This window comes from Gopherus flavomarginatus, chromosome 6 (assembly GCF_025201925.1).
Source record: "Gopherus flavomarginatus isolate rGopFla2 chromosome 6, rGopFla2.mat.asm, whole genome shotgun sequence".
Taxonomy (NCBI): domain Eukaryota; kingdom Metazoa; phylum Chordata; order Testudines; family Testudinidae; genus Gopherus; species Gopherus flavomarginatus.
In genome coordinates, this window is record NC_066622.1 from 81,517,346 (window position 1) to 81,530,522 (window position 13,177).

General features: G+C 39.5%; 2 protein-coding genes across 3 annotated transcripts in view; one reads left to right on the plus strand and one right to left on the minus strand.

Annotated features, from left to right (window-relative positions):
• The window catches only part of RASGEF1A (RasGEF domain family member 1A), a 268,679-nt gene that overhangs the window by 251,644 nt on the left and 3,858 nt on the right, over positions 1-13,177 (minus strand). The window lies entirely within an intron of this gene.
• LOC127054462 (pulmonary surfactant-associated protein D-like) overlaps positions 6,093-13,177 on the plus strand; it is a 216,345-nt gene continuing 209,260 nt past the window's right edge. The window contains exon 1 of the mRNA XM_050960678.1: positions 6,093-6,196. The gene's annotated coding sequence lies outside the window, so the exon portion shown is untranslated. The remainder of the gene's footprint in view (positions 6,197-13,177) is intronic.

The following is a 13,177-nucleotide window of genomic DNA, read 5'->3' on the forward strand; positions in this document are numbered from 1 at the left end:
AGACATCTGTGAATGGGACTCCATGGGGAGTCTTAAGAATATTTCCAAACAAATCTAAGAGAAACATAGGTCTTGGCTTAATGCTTCACTGTTCTCTCAGATGGTAGGCATCTCATTAATGCAGATCATTGTCCTGTAAACAGTTTACACAAAGACAACGCCAGTTGCAACATCCATTTCTTTCTGCTCTCATTCAATTCCATTCTTTTTCAAAACTTACATTATTTAGCAGCCATAACTGTACAGCACCACGTACAGAGTGAGTTTCCAAACTGGAGAGCTAAACACTCCATTCAGGGAAACATCGATGATGGCACAACACCAACACCCTTTTCACTGTGACTAAGTCAAATGAAATTGTCAAGCTGTTGCTTAGACGCTTTGATTGTGTAAAGTATCCGAGTCATTTCTGCAGAACAATACTCATTGCATGTGATATGCTCTGCATAAGTGAGGGTGAAGTAGTAACTTCTTGAAGAAAATTAGAATTAGTCTTCAGAATCCACCCTTCCTGCACCCCTCATTCTCTAATAAAAAGCTTTCTGACAATTGGTTGCATAGGAGTTGGTACAATTCACTCACATTTGATAAAGGGCCCCATTTCACTGTCACTTTTCATAAGCGTTTACAATAGTCGGGCTCGCTGTGAACAAACGTATATTTTAAAAACTAACTCTCTTCTATCTTCTAGAACCTCAGGAGTCAGCCAGATGACTTTATTGCAGGCACATTTAAGTATTCATATATTCACTGAAGGCCACTGCAAGCTGAAGATGCTCAGGACCCTTAATGAGGAGCCCTGAGAAAGGGTGTGAGGAGTAGTGGCTGTTCAGTCTGCTGGTACTTCTGGTCGCTTTGGTGTGACTCTATTAGTCATTAGAAAGGCTTCCCTCAGAGACCCTGAAAATCAGTCATCATGCAGCATCCAATCCTGAAAGCTCTTTGGCCCTCCCACTGATTCAACTTTGAGTTGTGCATGCTCAGCACTGCAGAGGCACTTCAGCAAGGTCAAGCCCTGAGGTGGGGAGGGGAAGCTTAGTGTCAGGGAGTGGACAATAAAGAAGAGTGGCCTGTGTGTTAGATTTGGGCTGCCTACACTCCCTGGAACCACAGAGCCTAATTAGGCAGGGCTGAATCAACTTTTTCTTCATCCTTACAAGTCAAATAATGAGTTCAAAGTAAAGTTTGTGTCTCTTTGCTTTTAAAACTGAGGGTCCTGTGTTTCAATATAGACATTAAAGATTCTCTAGTACTTTCTATAAGAGTGGGGTATTCCCTTGCAGCCTTGGCCAAAATGTTCTTTCCTTGCCCTGTTGTGCATCAGTGAGTTGACAGTCACCTTCCTGCCTCAAGGGTGGCTGCATTTCAGTGATGAGGACTGTGGTTTATAAAATGCTTTGGCATCCTGCAGGATGGAAAGTATGACAGACGCATCAAGTATTATTAGAGAGCTGCAATCATGCAAGTCTGGAGTACCAATCATGGGACATCTATTTACTAGTGATTATACACAGTGGTTCTAGAGAAATCTCTTACAGTTGGTCCAGAACTAATAGATCCTCTGCTTCTGCTTTGTGTATTTAGCTTATTGGACTTGAGAAAACTTGTTATGTTCATCATTGCTGAAATGATGGATTCATGTCGCTATTGAGGTAGGATAGTGGCAGACAGTGAGCTGACATACCATACTCTTCCTAACAATGGGGAAAGAACGGTTTGGTCAAGGGCAAACCCCATGCTTAATTTGTAATGAAAAAGGTGCCAGGACTTAAGCACTTTTTTACTTTCATAGCTGACACAGTGAGCCCAGAGGTGCCAGGGCTATGAACTGCCAAGCTTAGAAGTGCCGAGACTCAGCCATGGCAAGCCTTGGAACAAATTAAGCACTAAGCAAACCTCTAAACTTAAAGAGTACTATTGATTGTAATCCAGTGCAACAATCAGCTAATAGTGACAGTTTGCTGGTTGAGAACTTGCATCAAATTGACCAGTACAACAATGAAAATAGTTGAACATTTCACGAGTGAAAAACATTACACATGTTGATGCAGTGTAGAAAGAAACAGGGTGTTATCTGAGAATTAGTATGCGATCCTACAATTAAAATTTGTAGCCTTCAATCAATTTTACTCATGTTTGGCTCTTTGCAATCAGTGGGACTACTTGAGTGCATAAATTTAGACACGTTCATAAATTTTCAGGGTGTGGCCTAATTTACCTTTAATTCCTTGTTTGCCAGGGACAGGCTAGGGCATCTCCACCATGTCTCACTGTATTTACACGTAAGTGTTGGAAAATAGATTGTTTCCTAAATTCAAGAAGAGGGACAATTTTCTGGTTGTCAAAACACATCCAGAGCTGTTATATTAATGAGCAACTAGTTGCCATGAGTTAATGCCATAAAACTTGGGGGGCGGGAAAAAGCAATGCCTTGATTTCAGAGCTGTAGATGAGTGATAGACTAAATGGTGGATTCTTACATGACTTTAATTTTCTTTTCCCCTACATGCAGTGCTTAGGTTTGCTCAATTTCTGTACAGGTCCTTAGGCTCTTATGCACGAGTAGTTAGTTGATGTGGGAGGCTTGGTTCTGGAGCACCCAAAGTGTTCAGGGAAGAGATCACAATGGGTTAAGATGGCCAGAAGTCACCCTAGACCTGTAAAATAAAATTGAAGTCCCAATGTCTTCCATTGCTCATGAACTTAACACCAAATGGTACCACAGCGCCTCAATTCCTCTCCCATACAATTTGTTCTCCACAACAGACTTCCACTTCCTTCCTTTTTGCTGTCTTCGTTTAACCTCTGATTGCTTTTGTCATGTCCTGGGTTCCTTCCAGCTTGATCTATCTTCTGGGGTGTCCCATTCCTCTATCTTTTATCTGTGGTGGGGCTAGAAAGCTCTGCTTGTTTTTACTTCCTACCCCTCAACCTCCAGGGAAGTTCTCCTGGGGACTGGTTGCCTATTCTACTGTGCCCACCTTCATATTCTAAAAGTTCCCATGTTTTTTGCTGTTGTAAAGGCTATTTCCTCATTGTGGAACCAATGTACTGCTGAATGCACCACACTGCTTAGGAATGTCTATCACTGGATGTAAAACTGTCTACCTCACCATCAGAAGCTCCACAGTACAGCTATGTTCCGTATCACACTGACAATGGAGGGCCCCTTCTTCAGTGTCTCAAAAATGGGGAGAAGAGGGAGTTACTGTTGCCAAGAGCCGTGTTGACATGAACTCATACTGTATTATAAGTTATGCCACCCTGAGGGGAGAGCTTGCTGAATGCAATGCCTGTTCCCTAACTCATTACCTCCTCTGGCAAGCCAGGAGCCCTGCCTGTATGGAGTTCAGTGTACATGTTGTGTCCAGAGACAGGCTAATGTTGGGGTCAAATGCTGCCCTGTAGCTGCCTTCGCTCAATGGTGTGGCACCTTGGAGGCAATTCCCTGGCATTTCTTCTATTGAGTTCCAAAACATGATGCATAGGGCAGCCTACAGGTCCCAGAAGACAACTCATCACTCAAGTTGCTCTACTTTCTTTCCTTCCATCCTCTTCTCTTACATTTAGCCCCCCCTTCTCTTTTCTTTGTTCTCCTTTGTGTTCCTTTATTCTTTTCTCCTCATTTCCTTATTGATCCTTTCCTGCTCCTCTTAGGGCACTGGTGCACTGTCTACACTGGCGCTTTACAGCACTGCACTCGGGGACGTTTTTTCATAGCCCTGAGTGAGAAAGTTGCAGCACTGTAAATTGCCAGTGCAGAGAAGCCCTCGGTTCTTTTTTCCTTTCCCCACTTTCCTTTCTCTCCTCTCATCCTCACTGGTCCTCATTTGAATCACTGGCAGAAGACATGCTGCAGACTGATCTTGCAGTAAGGAGCACAGAGAAAGCTAGGAACACAGCCTTTTTTTTTTTCTCTGTACAGTTAATCCTCCTATAGAGATGCACAGGGATATTACTCTCTCCTGGTCTCTCTCCCTCTCCTACTTCACAAAAGGTAGCTTTTCATTTTTTAATTCCTTTTCAGTACATAGGGGTTTGACTGCAGGAAACTTTAAATACTCTTTGTCAGAAGGCACACAAAGCGCATTTGTGTATTTACATTTTGAGGTGCAGCACTGGTGAACTTTTCATTAATGTTACAGCTTAAAGTTGTGGCTCTTTTTCCTCCATTTATGGTCTCCATGAACAATATGCTCAGAGAAATATAAATGATACCATCAGTAAAATAATTTATAAGAATCTTTGTTATTGTCATATTAGACTCTTGGCTGCTGCTGCTGCTTTTTTTTAATATACAACCATTGTGGGTAAGGCCTGTTATAAGGTTGGATTCTAACTTCCATTATAACCCACTTCTTTCAGTTGCTCTTAACTTTCACAAATACATTTTGGGATGAAGTTTCCCAGGTTTGGTGAGAGTGAATTTATTGGAAAGCGTGAGCAAAACTAGTTGAGCCATTTTTATGTGCATGAAGCAGAGGGAAATTATTTCCCCCATACAGCAATCAGACCACAGATGGGCCTGAGGTAGGTTATGTAAAACAAAACTAAACAGACAATATCCTTTCTCTGTACAAGTTATTGGACTCAATATAGGAGTAACAGGATGAAATTCTATGGCCTGTTATAGACAGAAAGTCATACTAGATAATGGTCCTTTCTTGGCATAAAATGTATTTGTATTTCTATTTATTTTTTCCTTTCTCCAATATCAAACTTCATCATGAATGCCCAAGTTAATTATTTTCAACTCTGAGTTTCAAACCCATTCAACAGCACTGAGACTGGGTAATTGTTTTATTACTGATACTGCAATTGTAATAATAGTAGTTGCAGCAGAGGATGGTAAGCAAAACAATGAGAAAACATGGGCGTAAGCAGTTATCATTATTAAAGCTGTTTCACAAAAGGTAAATGGTTGTTAGGCAAATATTTCAAACTGGAGCTAATTGTATAATTAACTCTTTCTGTGAAAGTAAATTACTTCCCCTCTTTTGGTTTCTCTTGCCAAATCCCTAGCTTTAGGTTTGTTTGGTTTTATGCTAATAGCAGTTTTTGTTTTGTAAATAATACTGTAATGTAGTGGGTACTCTTCTTAGTTCTTTACACAGTGTGTGGCTGTTACCCTTTCCCCGCCCCCTTTTTTCTTCCTTTCTTTCCCCAACTGGCTATGGCTGTTACGACGAGTGTTTTGTATTGCAGTTGTGCTCCAAAGCCTGCTGATGGGGGGTATACAGGTTTTTTGGTGCCCTCTAGTGGGAGTTTTATGGGTTAATTTCATTCAGCTCAAGGAGGCAATCCCAGTTGGGAGTCGATTAGTACAGCTGAGTTTACTTAGGTTTAGCACTATAAAGAGTAGCGGACAGAGACAAGAAAGTAGTTTGGAGTGACCAGAAGGGTGGGAAGCTTCAGGGAAAGAATGCAACTGCAGAAATTCTGCCAAGTTTGTATTGTTTTTGCTAAACCAGAACCCATGAAACAAACCTTAAGCCCCTGAACAGATTGTTTAAAGCTAAACCCCATTCCTGCTCCAGCCTTGTCACAAACACAATCAGATTCAGGGCTCCACTTAGCAGGTGCTGCACACAGGAGTTGTAGAGCACCATTTAAAGATGGAGGGGGTATAGATTCCTGCCCCGGTCCTCCTCTTCCTCTCTCAGGTACCCTCCTATACCCGCAGCTTGACACCCTGCCCCCCCCCCGACCCTGCATCCCCCCACTCCAAGTTTGAGTGAGTGGTACTGTGACCTGGTGTGTGGGGTCACAGCACCACTCAGGTTTGACCCTGCCAAAAAGTATCTGGGCCATGGCCTGGATACCAGCCCTCCTCTCACCCCAACTCTGTTGCCTATGGCTTTTCAAATGCATAGGAAATACTCTCATTCTCCTTGCTCTGAAGAACTCATAATCTTAGGCATCTCAGTTGTTTAAACTGTTCTCTTTTCAGTATGATTCATTTCGTTTTTCTTGGTTCCTTTAGCACTTGTGCTGCTAGAACTGATTCTCCCCCCCCCCCTTAAAAAGTTTGTTTATTTTATTCCGGCATGTGGTTGGCTGATATGAAGGTGGATGGACTGCGCGAAGGAGGATCTTTATCCCTTCCATCTTGGAAGATGGCAAGAAGAATAAGACTGAGACAGAAGATATCTGGATTCTATCGATACCTCTTCCACACACTCCCTGTACGACCTTGGTAAGTCCCAGTGCCTCAGTTTTCCTACCTGTGCAATGGAAAAATATTTACCTAATTCCTATGAGTGTTCTGAATTAACTATTGCATTGAGATTGCTATTGCTATTGGTAGGCTATTGCTAAATTAACTATTGCATTGAGATTGGATTGAAGGTACCATTTCAGTGGTACAGGTTTTTTTTTCTTACAATGACTTATAGTTACACTCCATTGCAGGGGTAGTCAATTATTTTTTTGTGAAAGTCCAAATTTTTTAGTCAAGGTCCAGACTCCAGAGAAACATTTTTGAAACTGCAATAATGTAACTGAAAAGATTTCATGGTCCACTCAAAATTGATGGTCTGGATTTGGCCCGCAGTCCACCTATTCACCCCTGCTTCATTGTGACCTTTCAAATAAATACTTTTAATTCTTGATGTTTACTTCCATCCCTTAGTCATCATTCAAGCAAGTCATGAATATTTATCCCTTTTATGCTGCCTCCTAAGTCAGAAGAACATTTGCAGACCTTCTCTAAATTCCATCCAATTTTTCTAAATTGAATGTAGTATTGCTGTTGAGGGCTACTTTGTGACTGGATTATTTCATTGTTTCTCCTGTGTGGGCAGTCAGTTTCATCTGGTTTTGGTATGGATTTTTCAGAAGCTATCAGGGAGAGAGAAACATTTTAAAGTAATAAAAATATTATTGTAAAGCCACAGAAATTGGCCAGAGGACTCAGACAGATGTATTAGATGAAACCACTTCCACATCTCTTTGAGATTGACTAGAGCTCATGTTGGTGGTGTCCTTCAATACTATCTTGTAACTCTGCATTATATCTTAGAGATTTCAAGTAGCTTGTTGCTACAGATACCAAGCTTCCATATTACTCCCACATTCTGAATCATTTCTTCTGTATTAGTAAGAAGTTGGTTCTGGACGGTTTCTCCTCTGATTGGAGTCTCTTTCTGGATGATACAATTGTCCTGTGTGTGACTTAAAAACTTCTTGGATGATGTATGCTTCAAAGAATTTGTTACCCAAAAGAGAATTGTGTAGTTAAAGCCCTGTATGGTAGGGGAGGAGGATAGAGAGCAGGGACAAAATGCTATGTATTACTTGTATATGTAGAACATAGCTAAAAGCAGATACATCATCTGTCAGGGGTCTGCTATGTGACTTGAACTCTGTGATCCAATGCATTTCTTCTTCCTTTACCTGCTCTGAGTTTCTTCCTGTAAATTGTCTTTACTACAGTATTTCTAACTGAGTGAAGGGGACATAAGTCAGCTTGCTTAGTTTCTTTGTCTTTTTGTAAATTATAACTATAATTCTGGCAAAACAAACAAATAAAATGCTATTGAATTAAAGTACTTTTTAGTTGATGGTGAAAAAGGGGAGGGGGGAAGAGGATGTGGTTGTTTTTTTGTTCTTGAATTGTTCATGCGTGTCAAGTTTCTCAGTTGAAGATTTTATGACAAATTTGGTAAGAAGGGGGATAAATAATGTTCTAGTGAACTCAATAATTTCCCCCTGCACTAAAAAGGAAGGACAAAATGGGATAGGTTAGAAATTTGACCACCATTCACTTGGCTGAGGGCAAATATGAGGCATTGTTGACTAAAATATGGGGTTGATGGTCAAAAGGAAGGGCCTAACATCATAATAAAACCAGAAACTGTGAATGTTGTTTGAAATTCCTATTTTTAACAAAATTCTGTCTACTGAGTCCGACCGTCTCATGTGGATTGAGGCATAAGGTAGCATAAAATCTTTGCAATCAGGTACTTGTACTATCTCTTTAATACATGGATCTCTTTAATACATAATTCTTGGATAAGTAGTACGTTCTCACATGGTGTCATTATGGCACAACTGATGGCACCCTTGCCTCTAGGCTGGAAGGTCAAGGGGTCAAATACCATTTGAATGATAATGCTGAAAATAAGATTTCCAAATTTGCTGGGCATACTGAAATTAGAGGCAGAAGAAAATAATGAGGAACAGCAAAATCAGATAAGCAGATTTGGTTCATTTAATTATTTGTGACAGTGGATGGCAAATACCTTTCAGTGTCCACAAATATAAAATAATTAGCTTATAAACAAGGAACTAAACCAGACAATTTGTATTAAATGATACATGTGTCCAGCACAGAGATAATGAAAAGGATTTTGGGAGTCTCTTTAATTTTTTTTTTTTTTAAACCCTCAGCCCTGTACCAGTTGAGGTTCTAGAAGGCACATGCTACCTTGGAGTAATAATACAGCAAAAATAGCAATGCATGAAGTGTGGAGATTGGAAACGACATGGGGTGTACTGTGTGTAGCAGTGATCACTATCCTTGTTGGTCTGGTTTAAGACTTCGATAGGGAACAGAGACATAGCTGATATTGCTGGCTGACTCCTAAACTTTAAGGTTAGAAGGCACCATGATGATCATCTAGTCTGATCTCCTGCAGATTGCAAGCCACAGAACCTCACCCACTCCTGAAATAGACCCCTAACCTCTGGCTGAGTTGCTGAAGTCCTCAAACATGGTTTAAAGACTTCCAGTTACAGAGAATTCACCATCTACACTAGTTTAAACCTGCAAGTACCCTGTGCCCCAGGGCTTCTGCCAAGCTGACCCCAGGGGAAAATTCCTTCTCGACCCCAAACATGGCCATCAGTTAGACCCTGAATATGTGGGTAAGACCCACCAGGCAAAGACCTAGGAAAGAATTTTCTGTAGTAACTCAGAGCCCTTCCCATCTAGTGTCCCATCTGCAGCCACTGGGGATTTTTGCTACTGGCAAGGATTAAAGTGTCCTTGCTGATCGTTTTAGACCAGCTTTCAATTAGAGCTTCTTGGGGGAAAATACCCTTAATTTGGAATTGCTGCAATGGAGTTTCATGGGCATCATTGTTCAAGTGCCTCATGCTTCCATATTTCTCTGAAGGCCAGGCTCCATGGTTGGATTACATCTTCCATGATGCACCACCTTCCCCCTCCAAAAGGGGAAATGAACTGTGGTGCATCATGGGAAACTCAGTCTGGCCAGGGTGCCTGGCCCATAGGAGAGAATGGAGGTAGGATGTGGCAAGGATTTGGTTAGTTTGCTCCTGAATCTCCCACAAATCTCGGAGCAGTACTGTGAACTATTACTTATTCTTCCTGGCATCCCACATACAAGGGTTCTTGTTGCTGCCTCCAGTTCATTTAAGTGATGCATAATGTTCCTTAGTGGTAACTTCAGGGGTGTAATATCAGTGTGCTAATGATTTTTTTCCCCCTTAACCCAAATTCTGCAGTCTCATTACCCTTCCTATGTCTGCCCAAGATAGAAATCTGGATGAAAATGGACATGGCTACGAGTTAACTTGTGTAAGTGTGGGAGTCTTATTCATTGTCAGGAGAAGTGTTATCTGAATTGGGGGGGGGCTAATAGAGCTGCCTTTCTGCTAAGACGGGATCCATGGAGTCCCAAAGGATAAAATGGATTCAAATGAGCAAGCATGTTGGTTTGGATGGCTTTTCACATTTGCTTTAATGTGTTTCCACTCTGAAAATGACATGAATGGAATTACTCCAGATTTGCACAGCTCTAGCCAAAAGCAGAGCATATTTAAATGATCAACTTAATTAGAGCTGGTCAATTTTTATGTTTTGTTTTATTTTTGGCAGAGTAATTTCAATCAAAAAGTTGCTATTTATCATCAACAAATTTTGCAGAAAACATTATTTTCCATGAAAAACTGAAAAGTTTGCAGTAAAAGAAGTGTTTTGGTTTTCAGTTAAACAAGCTCTAACAACTGTGTTTCTTTTTTGGGGGTTTTTTTAACCAAATTTGTTCTTTAAAAAATGAAAGTTTTAAGGTTGTGTGTGTGTTGTTTTTTTTTGGGAAATGTTAACTAAACAAACAAAACATTTTTTTAAGTTTCCCATGAAAAATAATTGGCATTATTGACACCCCAAATGGCAAGTCAAGAAAATGGGACTGAGAGGCGCACAAGCTTTTTGCTCTAATTATTTTCAGATGAGCTTAAATACTTTATGTACCATTCATTGCAAAAGTAACCTTAATTCTGGCATTTCCTAACTTTTGAGTTCTTGTCTTTGCGACCTTTACCATCTCTCTCAATGCTTGTTATGTATATATAATTTGCTTAAAAGAGTCCGTCAAGCAGAATTATTGAGCTTATATCACAGTTGAAAAAATGAGGGATATACTGTAGTATTCTTATTTAAAATACAGCATTTAGTTTAACACCTGTCTGTCTGACAGCCATGCACGGTAGGGGATCAGGAATGGTCATACATATGCCATCTTTTTATACATCAAGGATCCTCATAATAAGAGAGTTAAATACAAACAGCAGCTAGAAAGGAGTGTTTCCCCATTAGGGCAGTCAATTAATTGCAGTTAACTCATGCGATTAACTAAAAAAAATTAATCACAACTAAAAAAAATTTATCGCTATTAATTGCCCTGTTAAACAATAGAATACAAATTGAAATTTATTAAATATTTTGGGTGTTTATTCTACATTTTCAAATATATTGGTTTCTATTACAACACAGAATATAAAGTTTACAGTGCTCACTTTATATTATTTTTATTACTAATATTTGCACTGTAAAATGATAAACAAAAGAAATTGTATTTTCAATTAACCTCATACAAGTACTATAGTGCAATCTCTTTATCCTGAATGTGTAACTTATTAATGCAGGGTTTTTTTGTTACATAACAGCTCTCAAAAAGAAAACAATGTAAAACTGTAGAGCCTACAAGTCCACTCAGTCCTACTTCTTATTCAGCCAATCACTAAGACAAACAAGTTTGTTTACATTTACAGGAGATGCTGCTTATTTACAATGTCAACTGACAGTGAGAACAGGCATTCACATGGCAGTTTTGTAGCCGGCGTTGCAAGGTATTTACGTGCCAGATATGCTAAACATTCATATGCCTCTTCATGCTTCAGCCACCATTCCAGAGGAAATGCTTCCATGCTGATGACACTCATTAAAAATAATGCATTAATTAAATTTGTGACTGAACTCCTTGGGGGAGAATTGTATGTCTTTGGCTCTGTTTTACCCGCATTCTGCCGTATATTTCATGTTACAGCAGTTTCGGATGGTGACTCAACACATGTTCATTTTAAAATGGAGGAAGGATAGCTCAGTGGTTTGAGCATTGGCCTGCTAAACCCAGGGTTGTGAGTTCAAGCCTTGAGGGAGCCACTTAGAGATCAGATTTGGGGCAAAAATCAGTACTTGGTCCTGCCAGTGAAGGCAGGGGGTTGGATTTACGTTATCTCCTGCAAATTTGGTTGTCTGAGAGAGTGGCTGAAGTAAGACTGAGTGGATTTGTAGGTTCTAAAGTGTTTCATTTGTCAATGCAGTTATTTTTTTTACATAATTCTACATTTGTAAGTTCAACTTTCATGATAGAGATGAATACAGTACTTATATGAAGTGACTTGAAAATGCTATTTCTTTTGTTTTTTACAGTTCAAATATTTGTAATAAAAATAAATATGAAGTGAGTATTATACATGTTGTATTCTGTGTTGTAATTGAAATCAATATATTTGAAAATGTAGATAACATCCAACATATTTAAATCAATGGTAGTCTATTATTTAACAACGCAATTAATCCAGATTTATTTTTTAATTGAATGATTAATTGTGATTAATTTCTTTTATTCCTTGACAGCCCTAATCCTCATTATATGTAACATCATTTTATATACTGCTTCCTAATGGAGAATTAAAACGCTATCAGAAGAAATGGGATGAGGTAGGATGAATTAAATGTTCAGAAGTTAAGATAAATCCTGAAATTGTGAATGTTTACTTGAAGCTTACCCAAATGTGACTCTAAAGAAGTGGACTGGAGAACTTAAGCGAGATTGTGTACATCTCTTGAGCATGATTTAGAAAGTGCTGAGCACCTAAGCTTAAACCAACTTTTTATAAAACCTGTCAGCTTTAATAAAATGTAGCTGTTCAGTTTGGGGTGAAGGTGCAAGTCTGCTCTTACTTAATCCAAACCAGATTGCTCATCCCTAATTTTAAATGCCTTTGAACCTAAAGATTGCTTTAGTCAAACTGTACCCATCTGAAGAGAGAGTGTTCTAATCAAAGCAAGCTATGTTTAATCATAAGTATTGTATGGACGTTTTGCATAATGATGATGATACATGATTTTCATTCCTATGAAATGGCCTAGCCCAGGATAGGCAACCTATGGCACGCGTGCCAAAGGCAGCACGCAAGCTGATTTTCAGTGGCAGTCACACTGCCCGGGTCCTGGCCACTGGTCCGGGGGGCTCCTCATTTACCTTTAATTTTAAATGAAGCTTCTTAAACATTTTAAAAACTTTATTTCCTTTACATACAACAATAGTTTAGTTCTATATTATAGACTTATAGAAAGACTTTCTAAAAACATTAAAATGTATGTATTACTGGCAGGCGAAACCTTAAATTAGAGTGAATAAATGAAGACTTGGCACAGCACTTCTGAACGGTTGCCAACCCCTGGCCTAGCCTGAGGTTAGATTTTATATTTGGTGGGGACTAGATACTGTTTAGGGACATTTCGGAACTAAGTCCTGCCCTTGAAGAATCACACAGGAAGGTAAAATAGGCAAGATGTGACATCCTTTTTCTTTTTCTTCTAAAAGTAATGTCTATGTTCAACTTGTCTTGGGGTTACAAATGCCTCACGATGGCACAAGTGCACTGAATTCTACTTGTTGGTGTCATTTTCTTGTATGAAGTACCATACAATAAGATGGCAATGATATTGACCATGTTCAATGCATAGTGCTTCCTAATGCTGCTTGAGTTTCATTTCCAGAAGTAGTCACTTGAATCTGTGATTTGTTCATAATTTGATTAAATAAAATGTGAAAGGAGGAATGCAATATGTGATACAGAATGGAGGAATGGAATTTGGCCCTTATTGTAGGCAAGCCCAAGTACAGGAGAGTAGCTGCAC